Genomic DNA, 17,811 nt, shown 5'->3' with positions numbered 1-17,811 from the left:
GGGGAGCGGGCGAGCAGGGTGGAGGAGCTGACGGTGCACGGCTCCGGCACCTTTTGATCTCTCAGCGCCTGGAGCTTGTGCTCCGCCCTCCCTATGCTCCTGGTCCTTGCCTAACTTATATTTCCTATATATTTCACTGTTCGTCTATATCCCCAACTAAAAGTGGGAACCTCTTTTAAAGAAATAAAATAAAAAGTTATGTTTTTATATAATTTGCTCCTGCAAGACACAACTTCTTTTTCTTCTCGTCTATGGTTAAAGTCTGTATGGTTGTTTAGGCTGAATCCCCGCAATTAGGACTATAAAGAAATATATAATAGTGGGGACATTAACATATATTAATAAGATACATCTGATTAGTTGCTATGGGGAATATCACCCATTTTCATTTTAGAAGCTTTAGTAAATTTACCCCTCTGTCTCTGCAATTTCGCAGCCCTTGCAATTATCGGAGGACCGCTCACGCACTTGGTCTGCAGTGCACATGTGCTAGGTCTGCAGTAATCGCAGGCCACATGCTGGCTGATTGACAGCAGGCCGGCATTTGTGGGCAGCACCCCAGCAATTTCTGGGAGTGCTGCACAAACATGCAGATGGACCTGGCCGTTGGGAGGGAGGGCCGCTGACGTCATTATCGGGAGGGGGGGGAGAATCCATTCAATGCTGGGTGGATTTCCCTCTCTTTGTAAAAACCCATCTGCAGCCGTGCACAGGGGCGGGCTATCACTCAGATAGGGAGGGGGCTAATTGATCGCAGGGCTGCAAAAAGTTGCAGCCCTGCAATCAGCTCTGAAGTGGCCCCTTATTATCTCTCTCTCTATCTCTCTCTCTCTCTCTCTCTCTCTCTCTCTCACAATACATTGATACTACTACAATATACAAGTGTTGCCTCTTGGCAGAGATCTCCTGTTTGTTTCATCACAGGCCTATTTTAAGAATCCAGTTTATAATTAGTATTGAAATAGACCATTCAATACAATTATTGGAAGTATTTTCAGCATGCCATGTGGACAGGTCATTAAAACTAATTATACTGTAGGGTCAGACAACTACAGTATAAGTGTATGCTGTGTGACCTACAGCATAAGAGAGGCATGCCCAGTGTAAGCAATTTCGGTTACTAAAACACATTTACATTTAGATAGCAGGATTGGTATTTTCCAAAGTACAGAACACATTCTTTATGAGCTTGTTCCCGCTATACACATACAGTAGTTCTGGAGGTACAGCAGAATTTCTCTTTGGTTTGACACCAGATTCATTTTGTTTATGTGAGAATTAAAAGTTACTGTACAGAACATTGCTCACAGTTATTTGTCCTTCATTTTTTTATCTCAGTTTGCTCACGCCTATCTAATGTGAATTTGCTTCTCGGATTCTAACTGATGTTTGAAAACTATTAGAATTAAGATTAATAGTTATTTTATGAGCTTGTTCCTAATGTTCTAAAAATCTGAACACTGTTTAACCCCTTCCTGACGCAGCCAGTTTTTTCCTTCCTGACAGAGCCATTTTTTTCAAATCTGACATGTATCACTTAAGTGGGGATAACTTTTTTTTGCTTTTACTTATCCCAGTGATTTTGAGATTGTTTTCTCGTGACACATTGTACTTCAAGTTAGTGGTAAATTTTGGTCGATACAGTCTGTGTTTTTTTGTGAAAAATACCAAAATGTCATAAAAAAATGGAAAATTTAGCGATTTTCAAAATGTTACATTTTCTGCTTGTGAGACAAATAATCATACCACTCAAAATAGTTAATAACTAACATAGACCATATGTCTACTTTATGTTTCCATCATTATTTCAACCTCCTTTTAATTTTTTTGGACACTAGGAGGCTTAAAATATGAATAGCAAATTCTCAAATTTTCAAGAAAATTTCAAACACTGATTTTTTTAGGGACCAGTTCAGTTCTGATGTGACTTTGAGGGACTTGTATGTGAGACACCCCCATAAATGATGCCATTTCAAAAACTGCACCCCTCACAGTATTCAAAACAGCATTTTGGAAGTTTGTTAACCCTTTAGGTGTTTCACAGGAATTAAAACAAAGTGTAGGTGAAATTTCAAAATTTCATTTTTTTTGCAGATTTGCAATTTTAATACATTTTTCTAAGGAACACAGTAGATTTTACTAGAGAAATGTGATTAAAAATTGATTCCCCCAATTCTTTTGTTTTCATAAATATCCTATATGTGGCCCTAGTGTGCACGTTGACCAAACCACAGGCTTCATAATATAATAATAATAATAATAGAATAGCACCTACTTGATTTTGGAGCCTCCTTTTTATGAGATTATTTTTTAGGCACCATGTAGGTTTCTAGGCACTATAAGATGCTAAAAGTTAGGAACCCCCCCACAAGTGACCCCATTTTGCAAACTACACCCCTCAGGGAATTCATCTAGGGGTATAGTGTACATTTCAAACCCCCAGGGGTTTCACCAATTGTGGTACAACTGGGCAGTGAAAATGAAAAATTACATTTTTTACACAAAAATGCAGTTCTGGCTCAAAATTTTTCATTTTCACAAGGAATGAAGGAGACAAAGCACCCCAAAATTTGTGCCCCAATTTCTCCCGAGTACGGCAATGCCTCACATGTGACCAAAAAATACCATTTGGGTGCATGGCAGGACTCAGAAGGGAAGGAGTGATTTTTGGATTTTGCAGCTCAGATTCTGGTGGAATGTTGGTGGGTGCTATGTCGCATTAGCAAGACCCCCGAAGCACCAATACAGTGGAACCCCCCCACAAGTGACCCCATTTTGCAAACTACACCCCTCAGGGAATTCATCTAGGGGTATAGTGTACATTTCAAACCCCCAGGGGTTTCACCAATTTTGATACAACTGGGCTGTGCAAATGAAAAATTACATTTTTTACACAAAAATGCAGTTCTGGCTCAAAAATTTTCATTTTCACAAGGAATGAAGGAGACAAAGCACCCCAAAATCTGTGCCCCAATTTCTCCCGAGTACGGCAATGCCTCACATGTGACCAAAAAATACCATTTGGGTGCATGGCAGGACTCAGAAGGGAAGGAGTGATTTTTGGATTTTGCAGCTCAGATTCTGGTGGAATGTTGGTGGGTGCTATGTCGCATTAGCAAGACCCCCGAAGCACCAATACAGTGGAACCCCCCCCACAAGTGACCCCATTTTGCAAACTACACCCCTCAGGGAATTCATCTAGGGGTATAGTGTACATTTCAAACCCCCAGGGGTTTCACCAATTTTGATACAACTGGGCTGTGCAAATGAAAAATTACATTTTTTACACAAAAATGCAGTTCTGGCTCAAAATTTTTCATTTTCACAAGGAATGAAGGAGACAAAGCACCCCAAAATCTGTGCCCCAATTTCTCCCGAGTACGGCAATGCCTCACATGTGACCAAAAAATACCATTTGGGTGCATGGCAGGACTCAGAAGGGAAGGAGTGATTTTTGGATTTTGCAGCTCAGATTCTGGTGGAATGTTGGTGGGTGCTATGTCGCATTAGCAAGACCCCCGAAGCACCAATACAGTGGAACCCCCCCACAAGTGACCCCATTTTGCAAACTACACCCCTCAGGGAATTCATCTAGGGGTATAGTGTACATTTCAAACCCCCAGGGGTTTCACCAATTTTGATACAACTGGGCTGTGCAAATGAAAAATTACATTTTTTACACAAAAATGCAGTTCTGGCTAAAAATTTTTCATTTTTACAAGGAATGAAGGAGACAAAGCACCCCAAAATCTGTGCCCCAATTTCTCCCGAGTACGGCAATGCCTCACATGTGACCAAAAAATACCATTTGGGTGCATGGCAGGACTCAGAAGGGAAGGAGTGATTTTTGGATTTTGCAGCTCAGATTCTGGTGGAATGTTGGTGGGTGCTATGTCGCATTAGCAAGACCCCCGAAGCACCAATACAGTGGAACCCCCCCACAAGTGACCCCATTTTGCAAACTACACCCCTCAGGGAATTCATCTAGGGGTATAGTGTACATTTCAAACCCCCAGGGGTTTCACCAATTTTGATACAACTGGGCTGTGCAAATGAAAAATTACATTTTTTACACAAAAATGCAGTTCTGGCTCAATATTTTTCATTTTCACAAGGAATGAAGGAGACAAAGCACCCCAAAATCTGTGCCCCAATTTCTCCCGAGTACGGCAATGCCTCACATGTGACCAAAAAATACCATTTGGGTGCATGGCAGGACTCAGAAGGGAAGGAGTGATTTTTGGATTTTGCAGCTCAGATTCTGGTGGAATGTTGGTGGGTGCTATGTCGCATTAGCAAGACCCCCGAAGCACCAATAAAGTGGAACCCCCCCACAAGTGACCCCATTTTGCAAACTACACCCCTCAGGGAATTCATCTAGGGGTATAGTGTACATTTCAAACCCCCAGGGGTTTCACCAATTGTGGTACAACTGGGCAGTGAAAATGAAAAATTAAACTTTTTACACAAAAATGCAGTTCTGGCTCAAAATTTTTCATTTTCACAAGGAATGAAGGAGACAAAGCACCCCAAAATCTGTGCCCCAATTTCTCCCGAGTACGGCAATGCCTCATGTGTGACCAAAAAATGGCAGGACTCAGAAGGGAAGGAGTGATATTTGGATTTTGCAGCACAGATTCTGGTGGAATGTTGGTGGGTGCTATGTCGCATTAGCAAGACCCCCGAAGCACCAATACAGTGGAACCCCCCCACAAGTGACCCCATTTTGCAAACTACACCCCTCAGGGAATTCATCTAGGGGTATAGTGTACATTTCAAACCCCCAGGGGTTTCACCAATTTTGATACAACTGGGCAGTGAAAATGAAAAATTACATTTTTTTACACAAAAATGCAGTTCTGGCTCAAAATTTTTCATTTTCATAAGGTATGAAGGAGAAAAAGCACCCGAAAATCTATGCCCCAATTTCTCCCGAGTATGGCAATGCCTCATATGTGACCAAAAAATACCAGTTGGGTGCATGGCAGGACTCAGAAGGGAAGGAGTGATTTTTGGATTTTGCAGCTCAGATTCTGGTGGAATGAATGGTGGGTGCTATGTGGCATTAGCAAGACCCCCGAAGCACGGTGAAATGATGAACCTAATAATCCATAGATGTGTGGTATATTTTAAAACACTCCTTTATACATAGGCCGGGTTTGTCGGGGCAAGTTTCACAGTGGAAAATAGTATCCTTTCTTATTCCCTTTTTATAGCAAACTTTGCACCTTTTTTGTGTCCTGCCCTTTCTTGCAGTGGAGGGGATTTCGTTTGGAAAATGCTGCCCTGGTACAATACGGGGGCCAGTACTAGAAGTACTGGGGCCCTCTGCCTGCTGGTTCCCAAATATTAGGCCCTTTATGACTTCCTCTTGAAAGTGCATAAATGTCCCCCTCTGGCTGGTAGAATGGAATAGCACGTAAGCGTTATACAGTGCCATCTGGATGATATACATGGCCAGCTTCTTGTACCAGATTTTTGTTTTCCGCAGGGCACTGTACGGCTTCAGTACCTGATCTGAAAGATCCACTCCGCCCATGTACCTATTGTAATCTAGGATACAATTAGGTTTTGAGGTGTGGGTACTGGTACCTCGTACAGGGACGGAGGTGGTACTGTCTCCATGAATTGTTGTCAGTATAAGGACATCCCTCTTGTCCTTATATTTGACCAACAACATATTTTCGGTGCATATTCCCCTGCTTTCACCCCTTCTCAGTACTTGGGCAATGTGCGTTTTTGGGAGGCCTCTTTGGTTCTTGCGCACAGTACCGCAAGCTGCTGTACCTCTTGAACCAAGGGCCTTAAACAGGGGGATGCTAGTGTAAAAGTTATCCACATAGAGGTGATAACCTTTATCCAGGAAGGGGTGCACTAAATCCCAGACAATTTTTCCACTAACACCTACGAGGGAGGGGGGGCATTCTGGCGGTTCAATTCTTGAATCCTTCCCTTCATAAACCCTAAACCTGTGGGTGTACCCTGAGGTGCTTTCACACAGTTTATACATTTTTATGCCATACCTTGCCCTCTTACTGGGAAGGTACTGGCGGAATTTAACCCTTCCTTTAAAATGTATAAGGGACTCGTCGATACAAATAAATCTGTCAGGGATGTACATCTCTGCAAATTTGGCACTGAAATGATCAATGACCGGCCTGACTTTGAATAGCCGGTCAAAGGTGGGATCATCTCTGGGTGGGCACTGTGCATTATCGGTGTAATGTATAAATTTAAGGATTGCTTCAAAACGAGTCCGAGTCATGGCCATACGGTAAAATGGGGTGCTGTACAGAACATCTGTACTCCAATATTGCCTAATTTCTGGCTTTTTTACTATGCCCATATGTAACACCAGACCCCAAAACGTCATCATCTCTACTGCATCTACAGGGGTCCACCTAGCAAATGATGACATGGGGTTTTGAGCAATAAACTGCTGGGCATATAAATTACTTTGGTCCACCATTAAATTTATAAAATCATCAGAGAAAAATAATTTGAAAAAGTCAATTTCTCTGAGACCTGTACTATCAAATTGGATTCCTGGGATGGCCAAAAACTCAGGAACCTGGGGCTCAAAATTGTCTGGTGGTGGGGTCCATACGGGATCAATCATTTGGGGGGGGGGTCTCAGCTGCTCTACGGGGGCGTCTTTGAGGGGGTCCTTCATCACCAGAGGAGGAAGAGGAGCTTAAGACGAATCCTTCAAATTCCCCGCTTGCCTCACTGGCTGTGTCAGAGTCAGAGGCAAGCATGGCATATGCCTCCTCCGCTGAATACATTCTTCTGGAGGACTGGGATGACATTTGGGATGCCATTTTTATTTTTGTGTTTCTGTAAGTGTAATGTTTCAACACGTGTATAGTGTAGGGGGGTACAAACTTTATTTCAACACGGGTGGAATGTAGTGTGTAGTGTGTATGTAGTGCAGAAAAAAAAAATACTTTATACAGGAATTTGATCCCAATTAAAAAAAAAAAAAATTTGAAGGGGTTAAAAAAAATAAAATTGAAGGGGTTAAAAAAAAAAAAAAAAGTTCCTGCGCCAAAAATTGAGCACAGATGTTGGTCAGTAACGACCGTCACTGAACAGCGCTCAAAGGCAACAGGACACCCACAAAAGCAACGTGGGTGTAAAAACAAAAAAAAAAAAACAATTTAAAAAAACTGCAGAAAAAAAATTATATCAACCCTGTGCCAAAAATGCTGTTCAGTGATGTACGTCACTGATCAGCGGCCACAGGACACCCACAAAAGCAACGTGGGTGTAAAAACAATTTAAAAAAATATACCACAGCACTCTCCAAAAAAAAAAAAAAATTTAAAAAAACTGCAGAAAAAAAATTATATCAACTCTGTGCCAAAAATGCTGTTCAGTGATTGTACGTCACTGATCAGCGCTCAGCGGCCACAGGACACCCACAAAAGCAACGTGGGTGTAAAAACAAAACCCCACTGCACTCTCCAAAAAAAAAAACCTGCAGATCAGTGATGCAGTGATCAGTGAACACTGATTAGCAGTGAGGGGCAGCAGGCACACAACTGTGTGCAACCTGACAGGGTATATATATATATAAAAAAAACCTGGACCCCCAAAAAGTTGCTGATTAATTAATTTAAACTAATCAGCACAAAAGGGGGGGCAGCAGGGGGGGGGCAGCAGTCAGTTGCACACGCAGCACAACCTTTGGTGCAACTGACAGGTATATATATAAAAAAAAAAAACATGGACCCCCAAAAAGTTGCTGATTAATTAATTTAAACTAATCAGCACAAAAGGGGGGGCAGCAGGGGGGGCAGCAGTCAGTTGCACAGGCAGCACAACCTTTGGTGCAACTGATAGGTGTATATATATATAAAAAAAAACCTCTGCACCCCCAAAAAGTTGCTGATCAGCTCAGATATAGTGATCAGCACAAAAGGGGGTGCAGCAGACACAAAATATATCACTCTCTATCACTCTCTATCACTCTCTGTCACTCTCTGTCACTCTCTGTCACTATCTCTCACTATCTATCACTATCTTGGACTCTATGACACTGCAGCAGCAGGACACAGGAAGTCACAAGATCCAGGAAGCATCCAGCTGCTGGCAGCACGCTACCAGCGGTGATCAGCGGTGATCAGGTAAGTATAAGGCAAGGTTCAGGTATGTATAGCAGGACAGAGTGGCCGGTGACCGCTCTGCACGCAATTCCAGACCGGAATGGCGTCTGCAGCGCAGTCACCGTTAGTTTAAATGGCGCGCCTTGGCTGTGATTGGCTCGTCGGTCCGACGAGCCAATCACAGCCTTGGGGGCAGGTGGGGTGAGGTGTCGTCGTCACCGATGACCCCCTCATGCCCCCTGACGCCCGGCGGTGATTGACACCTGTGTTACCGAGCGTCTGATTCGCCGGTAACACAGGAAAACGCTGTGAATGGCTGTTCACACTGAACAGCCAATCACAGCGATCGCCGACGGGGGGGCGGCATCGCAGCCCCCCCTGGGCATGCAGGGACATGTCTGCTGTCAGGGACAGCAGACATGTTTAAACTGTCACCGCGTCTATAGACGTCATGTGTCGGGAAGTACATCCCGGCCATGACGTATATATACGTCAAATGTCGGGAAGGGGTTAAAAATGACTTACTGTAAGCACAAGCTTTTATTTCTCATGTCTTCACATTCACTACTACTGTAGTAACATTGATTAACAAATGCAACCCGGTTTGAACCTTAGTGTGTATATTAGTGTGTATATTAAATATAGCACATTATCTACAATATTTACTAAACCTTAATAATTTAGACAGAGATAAAGTAGGAGCCAACCAGCTCCTGCCTTTTTTCAAACACAGCCTGTGACATGAGAGTTAGGAGCTGATTGGCTGGTACTTTATTTCCACCCAGTTTATCTCCATTGAAGGCTTAGTACCTTGACAGCTTTATCCCCTTTAAAGGGGAATCAGGTTAGGTAGAATGATAGAACCCGACTACACTACTCAGTGCTTTATTCTGCCACACAAAAATATGCAACAGGGTAGACACCCTGGGAGGAGCCAAATTAATGATTGAGGATCTAGGTAGAAGTGAACAATGGTCAGAATTCGCCAACTACAGTTTAATGCTAAAAAATGCAAAATTGTGCACTTGTGCACCAAAGGCTATATATACTGTAGTTTAAAGGATACAGTAATCGAAACTACTAAGAGGGAAAAGGAATCAGAAACTTTTTAAAGTGTCTTAAAGGCAGGGAATCAATGTAAAAAAGCAATGAGGAAAGCACGTAAGATGTTTGGTTGCTTAGGGAGAGGAATTAGCAGCAGAAATAATTAATTAATAATGCCACCGTATAGGTCACTGGTACGGCCTCATCTAGTATACTGTGTCCAGTTCTGAAGGCCATATCTCTAGGAGGATATAAAAACATTTTATAGCATGCAAAGAAGGGCAACTAAAATGATGCAGTTTTCCCAGTGGTTGGGTTGGCAGCGAATAGAATCCAGATGTTGGAATTCTAACTGCCCTAGAACTCTGGTGCTGGAACTTCGACCTGGATTACTGTGCCAATTGTGTGCCAACAGCTGGCATTCCAAATGTAAACATGCCAGGGCAGGTAAATTTGGTTTAGGCACTAGGAGGGATTTAGGATTAGGCTGTGGGGGGGGGGGGGGGGGGGGGGGGGTTAGGTTTAGACTGCAGACTGCATGGAGGGGTGGTTAGATGGTGGGTTAGGGTTAGGCTCCAGGGAGAAGGGAGGTTAAGTTCAGGCCAGGGGCTACAGAGATTAGGATTAGTCATTGGGGAGGGTTACGCTGCAGGGCTGAAGGAGTAGGGATAAGATTATGCTGCAAGCAGGGAGTGTGGATTTAGGTTCGATATTGAATATTCACATTTGGCTAACTACACTTTAGATGTACTTTAGATTTAGACTATCTTGCAATTTGGTCCTAGGCCAAATACATTCTACAGGTGAGATAGTCAAGACAGACTTTCCTGCACAGTCTATAATTCTTTTCAGTACTGACTAAACCGGGGTACGCATCTACATTGAATCATGGCATCACATGAGGCTGAATGAGGTGCGTTTCAGACTATCTTTCTATTCAATTATGACTATATAATCAAAATCAATAGCCAGAATCGCACCGTGTGTCCACAGCTTAAGGAGAGAGTAGGGGGAGAAGATTATGGCATTTACAGAGCCATTGTCGGGATCATCCATATCGTGAGTGTCAGTCTTACGCTGTTATCCCAATGGATCATGCCCTTCATCACAAAACCCAGAATGTCTAACAGACCCTTAAATGTACAGTTTGGAGAAGATAAGGGAAAGTGGGGACATGATAGAAACTTTATAATATATGCACAGTTTTTTAATAAGGAAATATTTTTCAAAGTATTAGAACACACTGACATGCACTGAAACTTAGGAGGTAGGTTAAGGGGTATTTTAAGAAAACATAACTTTTCAGAAAGGGTAGTGGATAAGTGGCCTCCCTTAAGAGGTGATAGAACTATGTTTTTTAACCACTGCCTTGAGCAGTTCTCAAGTGTGCCCCAAGATCTAGAGATGCCCAAACCAGTTTACAGCCACCACCAGTTCAACTGTTATTTACTTTTCTCTTCTTGTCATGTATATTTTTCTTGTTTCTCTTTCTTTTCTTTTCTTGGGCCAGTGTATTTTATTTTTGTAAACCTGTGGGGACCAGTGTGATTGTTTTTCATATGGGGTAAATAGGTTGTTTTTTATTTCCTGTGGGGGCCATGTGTTTTGCCCTGTGGGGATCTCATGGTGGCATTGGCAATTTTAAAATCTTAGTGTGTCACAAGGGCCCTTATTCTGATCGGTGCGGACTTTTCCGAATTCTTTCGGATGGCGTTTTTTAGCCGTCTGCGCATGCGTGGAGAACGCTACGCGCATCTGCCACGCATGGTCTCCGTACTTGTTCTCACTAATACAGTACAGAAATGTGCACCGCAATCATTCGGCCAATATGGGTGTGTTATGGGCGTCATGCGGAATGACACAGGGGCGTAGTTTCAAAGTGGGCTAAACTGGGTGGAAACATGGGCGGACACGGGGGAGTACACACATTTTGGTAGGCGTGCATTCGGACAGCACGCCGAATGCACGCGAGCAAAAAGGGAAGAAATGTGCGGTGTACAAAAGGTTACTCTTGCTTTGTGGACACCACTCGGTCATGCGCTAGGCAATCGGAACGCCTAATCAGGACGAACGCATCTCAATAATGTCACCTGAACACAATACAATCACATACTTTACCCATTACTTGTTAATTACACGCTTCTCACTGCTACAATTGGAAGCATTGCAGCTTAAAGGGAACATTACATGCTGCACTTGTCACACACTGTTACACTGCAAATAATCAACACAACTTAATATTAATAATACTAATACACATGGCACTTGTGCATGTATCAATTAATACAGACATTTGGGGGGCCAACATAAAATTTATTAAACAAACTTTGGTACAAATTTCAAAACCATAACAAAACAAATGGTACCATACCAGGACAAAAATGACATAATAGACTTCCGGTGGGCGGCACGTCTAAGATGGCCGCATTCTAACAGGGCTCCCCCGCCTCAGAGTCAATCCACGGCCATCTGGGGCTCTGGAGGCAAACACCGTTCACCAAACACTGTGCCCTGAACTCCCCAGGCACGGAGGAAAGTGACGGTGCCTTTATTGGGGACCGCAGCGACACCTATATCCCCGGAGTCAGGCTCTGTCGTTGGAGCCGCGTGGAGGAGGAGAAGAACCGCCGCGCTGATCAGCAGCTGCTACGCGTCGGCTGGACACGGGAGCTGCGGCGCTTGGACCGGGCTGCAGCCGGAGACCTGAGGGAGCGGACGCGAGGTGGAGGAAGCCGCCGTTGCCTGGGCCCCCTTGTGACGCGAGCGCTCTTACCGAGGCGGGCGCCGCGCCGGCGGGTACCCGAAGCGAGGTGCTGCGACCGGGCGCGCGGTGGAGGTGAAGCCCCCCTCAGCCTCTCGGATCCGTGAGAGGAGAGGACCCCGGCGATCTACTGCCCACAGCACCTGGATGCCGCTGTGTCGGGAGTAGCGCGTGAGATAACCTGCAGCTGGTGAGTGAACGGCGTGGGACTCCCCCCCCCCACCCGTGAAATAGCCCTGCATAACGATTGTCCACAAGGCGTGAAAGCCAGGACTTGTTTTTGGACCCCCTCTGGTGACTTGTCTGGACGGCTATTGCTGTTGACAGTGACAAATAGGAGTCATTGATGAAGGCTCCCCTACTCCCTTAGAGCAGTGCTGGCTGATTAAAAGCCATATGAGAGCTGGGAGCTGATGTAGCGCTCTCTCTTGTGCCCACTAAGCGTGCCCACTTGACCACTACTGATAGCTTGGGGCTAATGCTGAACTTTCCCTGCCCCCTCTGGGAGTGTGGTTGCTCATACTCGTTTACACCTGCTGGTAGCTACAGCCTGCTGTCTCTGGACCCCCCCTCCCCCTTCCTACATCCTGTAAGTGTGTCAGGCTGACTGCTACTACTATTCATATTGGAAGTGGATTGGAGGGCGCTCCCGAACCCCCCTGCTCTTTCTGGACAAAAAACTCTAATTATTGCTGATCAAACTTGTGGTGCAGTGGTAACTGCAGCTGGATACCCTTTGCTCTTCATTGCAAGCACTCAAACCTGGAAAAGGCCTGTACATGAATGCCTTTGTAACTGACTGCGAGCACATGACCCCTGGCAGGTGCATACCATAATCTCTGCACCCCTCAGTCTCCCCACGCACATAACTCTAATCACCGCAGCTCCAATTTGTCGTGTAACGGGAACCGCAGCTGGATACCCCCTTGCTTTACCCACAGACATTTGGATACAGAATAAGGCTTGTACGTGACAGCTACTGGAACTGATTTTGTGCACAGGCCCCCCCCACAGGTGCACACCGCACACTTTGCACCCCCCACGCGCCAGCCATATTAACCCTCCTGCAAACGCCCACGCTTGAGACTTTCCAACAAGTACCCCTATTGCCCATCATATCTTCAATCGACAGTCTCTCTCAAGGTCCGTCCCTTCCTCTGCAAGAACTTCTCTCGGTACTGTCAAGAATCCTGGAGACCACCTTTGAATTAGGCCCTGCAACTACAGTAAAACTTGCACAGCAAAATCTCTTTCATATTTAATGTTGTGTCACATTTTTATTTAACATGTTTTTCTTGCTAGCAATGCTTGCTTAGAGTCAAACAAGGTTCGAGAGTTTACTCTGGGAAATAGTGATATCACTGCTTGTTAACAGTGTTCGGGTTTTATTGCAAATATTCACGATTGAGGCTTTTTGAGCTAGGACATTCTTTGCCCCGAACCTGAAAGTTCTCTTTATATTCAAGGTTGTGCGATATTAGCCTCAACAAGCTTTCCTTTTGAGTAACTTCGGCTTAGAATATATAAGTTTTGATAGGTTCAGTTTCGGGGGGGAGCAGAGAGGGAGTAAGGAAATTGTGATATTACTGACTGGTAACAGTGTTGGGAATCCCAGGGCCTCCTTCTCTCCTCTACCCTTGGTGTTTTGACTTTTCATCAGTTAATATGCACTTCGTCAATTGTTCTCTGTCAGACACTTGACTGGCCTATAATATTCCCCACAGACCTGAACGCCTGCTAGCCAGGTACAAATTGCAGCAATATTTGTGTACATCCTCTTATTCTATAGTTACGCCCTCCCGGGCCTGAGATGATCGAATAGAGATGTTATAGTTTACCCCTCTTCAAATTCCTGTACCCCAGGGGTTTATCTTACTGATTTACTTACACAAGCGAACATAAGCCTGCTTTATTAGGATACTCATTTTGTATGGACAAATTCTTACTAAAGACCCAACCTCCTTTACCTCCCAGGTCTTCAACCCGTACTATGGTCAAACAGACCAAAACACCGGCCAGAGGGGGCCCGTCGCCGCCTTCCTCACAGGGCTCATCACCCAAAGGGGCCCCAGACATGGGAGGCGATGGCTCCTCCTCGGACCACCAAGAAATGGCGATGTCTCTACTGAGCGCCATAATGCCAAAAATCGAAGAAAAATTCGAATCTATCATGCCCATGCTCGATGAAAAACTTCAATCTCTTTTGCCTAGAATAGAGGAGAAGTTTGACCAGTTGGTACCCAGAATTGATAGTAGGCTGGACAAGATCCAAAACTCATTAGATTCTGCTTTGAACAGACTAACAGATCACACAAGAAGGTTAGATGAAGTGGAACAGCGGGTTAGCGATGTGGAGGATAGCCTAGCAGCAATACAGGCAACACACACATCCAATACAGCGTCCTACCAGTCCCTGGCGGACAAGGTGGACGACTTGGAAAACCGCCATAGACGAAACAACCTCCGCTTCGTAGGCGTTCCCGAGCAAATTAGAGGCCCAGCCCTAATAGATTTTTTAGGGGGACGGCTGGTGGAGTCTCTTCATCTTACTGACGACCTGGGTATTCCAAACATTGAAAGGGCACACAGGTTGGGGCCTGAACGTGACAGACCTAATAGTGGCCCACGCCCAGTAATAGCAAAGTTTTTGGACTACCGCGACAAAGAGAAGATCCTTATAGTATACAAAAAACAGAGAGAACTGATCGTAGACGATCACCGTGTTCTCATTTTCCAGGACTACTCGGCCGCGGTGGCCCAAAAGAGAAAAGAGTTCTCATCCCTGTGTAAATATCTGGTGGACAATAACAAAAGATTTGCACTTTTGTACCCTGCCAGGTTGAAAATCACTGAAAATGGGCAAACTCTCTTGTTTGATAGCCCGGAGGCTGCCCGTATGCATATCATGCCAGGGGGTTCGGCTGGGGCCTCCCCTTCACGCTCTCACCCAAGAGCCTCTTCTGTAACATGAGTATCCTAGACCCCTTGGACTTAACACATTCTTTCACTATGTTTCAAACCTTGGGGGTACACTTTCTACCCATATTGTTACTTGTATTTGTAATGTTCATTCAATGTTATGCCGTTAAAATGTTTATTATACAGCTTGTATTCACTTCACATCTTCCGCCACTTCCTGGCATATGCTCCAGGGACTGGCATAAAATGCCTATGGAAAGGAAAATTGTTGAAAAAGTATTGAAGCATTTGAATTTAAGACATTTGTTTTTTGTTGTAATGTTGTTTGCTCATGCCACTCTGGATCTACGCTTACTGCGTATTACCCGCGGGACCGCCCCGGCTTGCTGGGACAGGGGTAGACCCGCACAACTTACTTACACATTAGTGCTACGATTCCCACCTGCAGGTGTAGGGTAACGACAACAGCTCAAGTAAATAGGTCCCCCGACCCACACCCAATACCCAAATTAAAAGTAGTCTCATGGAATACGGGAGGATTGAATACGCCAATTAAGCGTAAGAGGGTAACTTCCCATTTAAAAAAGCTCTCCCCCGACATAGTATATTTACAGGAGACGCACTGGAAAAGGGATGATAATTCCACGCTACGTGAAGGCTGGATAGGTGCTTGTGTATCGGCTTCCTACCATTCCAAAACTCGAGGTGTGGCCGTCCTTTTTGCACGTCGTCTCCCCTATTCTATACTGGACACTGTGCTCGATCCAGGGGGCAGGTACATATTGATAGATGTCCAAGTCTACGATACCAAATACACCTTACTCAATATTTACGCACCAAACAATGAGCAGCGGGCCTTTTACCAATCCATCTCTCAACTCCTACTTAGCAGACACAATCATAACTTAATTATAGGCGGAGACTTCAACACCGTTTTGGATCCCTTTAAAGACAAGTCTCACACACCCATACACACACATGGCCCGCAATGGTCATACCTTCCAAACCTTATATCTGACCACCTCTTGGTGGACCCGTGGAGGCTTCACAACCCAACAGACCGTTCCTACACATTTCACTCGGCTGTCCATGGGTCCTTTTCAAGAATCGATTACCTGTTAGTCTCGTCCGCAATCCTCTCCGAAGTCATTACAACCACATTGGGAGATATAATTATCTCCGACCATGCCCCTGTGTCCATAACTTTAAATCCAGGCCCTATGGGTCATCGCCCCGTTTCGTGGCGCTTCCCATCTTATCTTTATCATTCGGAGCAATTTAAATCATTTCTTAAACAAAAATGGGCTGAATTCTCCGATGATAATTTGGAGCATTGGGACAACCCTGTCTTGTTCTGGGAGACCTCAAAAGCGGTAATGAGGGGACATGTTATGACCTACGTAGCAAAGCGGAATAAGGACATAAATTCGAAATACACCACACTACAAAATACTATGCAATCCCACCTGACGGAATACATTAATGACCCTACTGATGAAAATCATACTAATTACATCAATTCAAGACGACTTTTGGATAGCTTCCTCATAACCCAAGCAAAAGTAAAACTCGACTATACCAAACAAAAATACTTCAGATGGGGAAATAAAACTGGGACATTACTTGCCAACATGACTAAAAGTTTTAAGAGACGTCATCATATAACAGCTATCACTGATACCTACTCCAACACCTTGCATACAAAAACTAATGACATCGCAAGGACTTTTCAGGACTATTTTAGTCAGTTATATACAGCCACCCCCGGCGATCCTGCTTTGCAGACTAAATTGTTGGATGAGGCGCGTCTGCCATGCATCACTCCATCGCAACGCGAGTTATTAGAAGCTGAAATAACCGAAGAGGAAATAGCTAAGGCCATAACAACTATGCCCCTTAACAAGGCACCGGGACCTGATGGGTACTCCATAGAATATTACAAAATTCTCCATCACGACATAGTACCAGCGCTCCATACTCTTTACTCTAAAATTACAACGGATGCCCCTATATATCCTGACTTTAACCATGCCTTCACTACACTTATTCCTAAGCCTGGGAGGGACCTAACCCAAACATCTTCCTACCGCCCCATTACGCTACTAAACGTCGACCTCAAATTACTTGCAAAAATACTGGCAGATAGGCTCCAAACCTTTTTTGCTACATTAATGACAGATCATCAACTAGGTTTCACGAAAGGCAGGCACTCTGTAAAGGGAATCCGCACTGCTATAGCGGCCATAATGTCAGCCAGCCTTCAACCTGCAACACAGACCATGCTCCTAAGCCTGGACGCCACAAAAGCGTTCGATATGGTGTCATGGTCGTACCTAGAAGAGATTCTGGAGAGGAGGGGATTTGGCTCAAAATTCCAAAAGATTATTAAGTTCTTCTACTACCAACCTACCACGAACATACTGGTGAATGGCACCATGGGGGAGAGAATCACCATGACAAGGGGGACGAGACAGGGTTGTCCCCTTTCCCCATTACTTTTCAATATAGCGTTGGACCCTATGCTTAGGGTACTGCAGGACTGGACACAATTTAGGGGCATCAGTGTAGGGAACAGGGAGGTAAAAATTTCGGCTTTTGCCGATGATGTACTTCTCTTCATTTCCAAACCAAGGAGATTTCTTGGGCAGCTAATGGGGCGTGTTGGAGAATTCGGTGTAGTCTCCGGGTTCGAGGTCAATTTTGATAAATCAACTGCCCTCTACCTGAGACCAGGATATAAACTCCCAAAATGGCACAGGGAACTTCCCGTCAGGTGGGTAACTAAGGCTATAACATACCTAGGGATACAACTCCCCAAAAACCTTGCATCACTATACACACTAAATTTGAGCAATATCATACGCTCCATGAAAGAAGACACAGATAAATGGCGTCACTTAACCTTATCTTACCTAGGGCGAGCGAACTTGGTAAAAATGATATTATTTCCTAGAATACTATACCCGCTACAATCTTTAC

The sequence above is a fragment of the Crinia signifera genome, chromosome 4 (genome assembly GCF_055691185.1).
Source record: "Crinia signifera chromosome 4, ASM5569118v1, whole genome shotgun sequence".
Taxonomy (NCBI): Eukaryota; Metazoa; Chordata; class Amphibia; order Anura; family Myobatrachidae; genus Crinia; species Crinia signifera.
Note: the sequence above shows the minus strand (reverse complement) of the source record.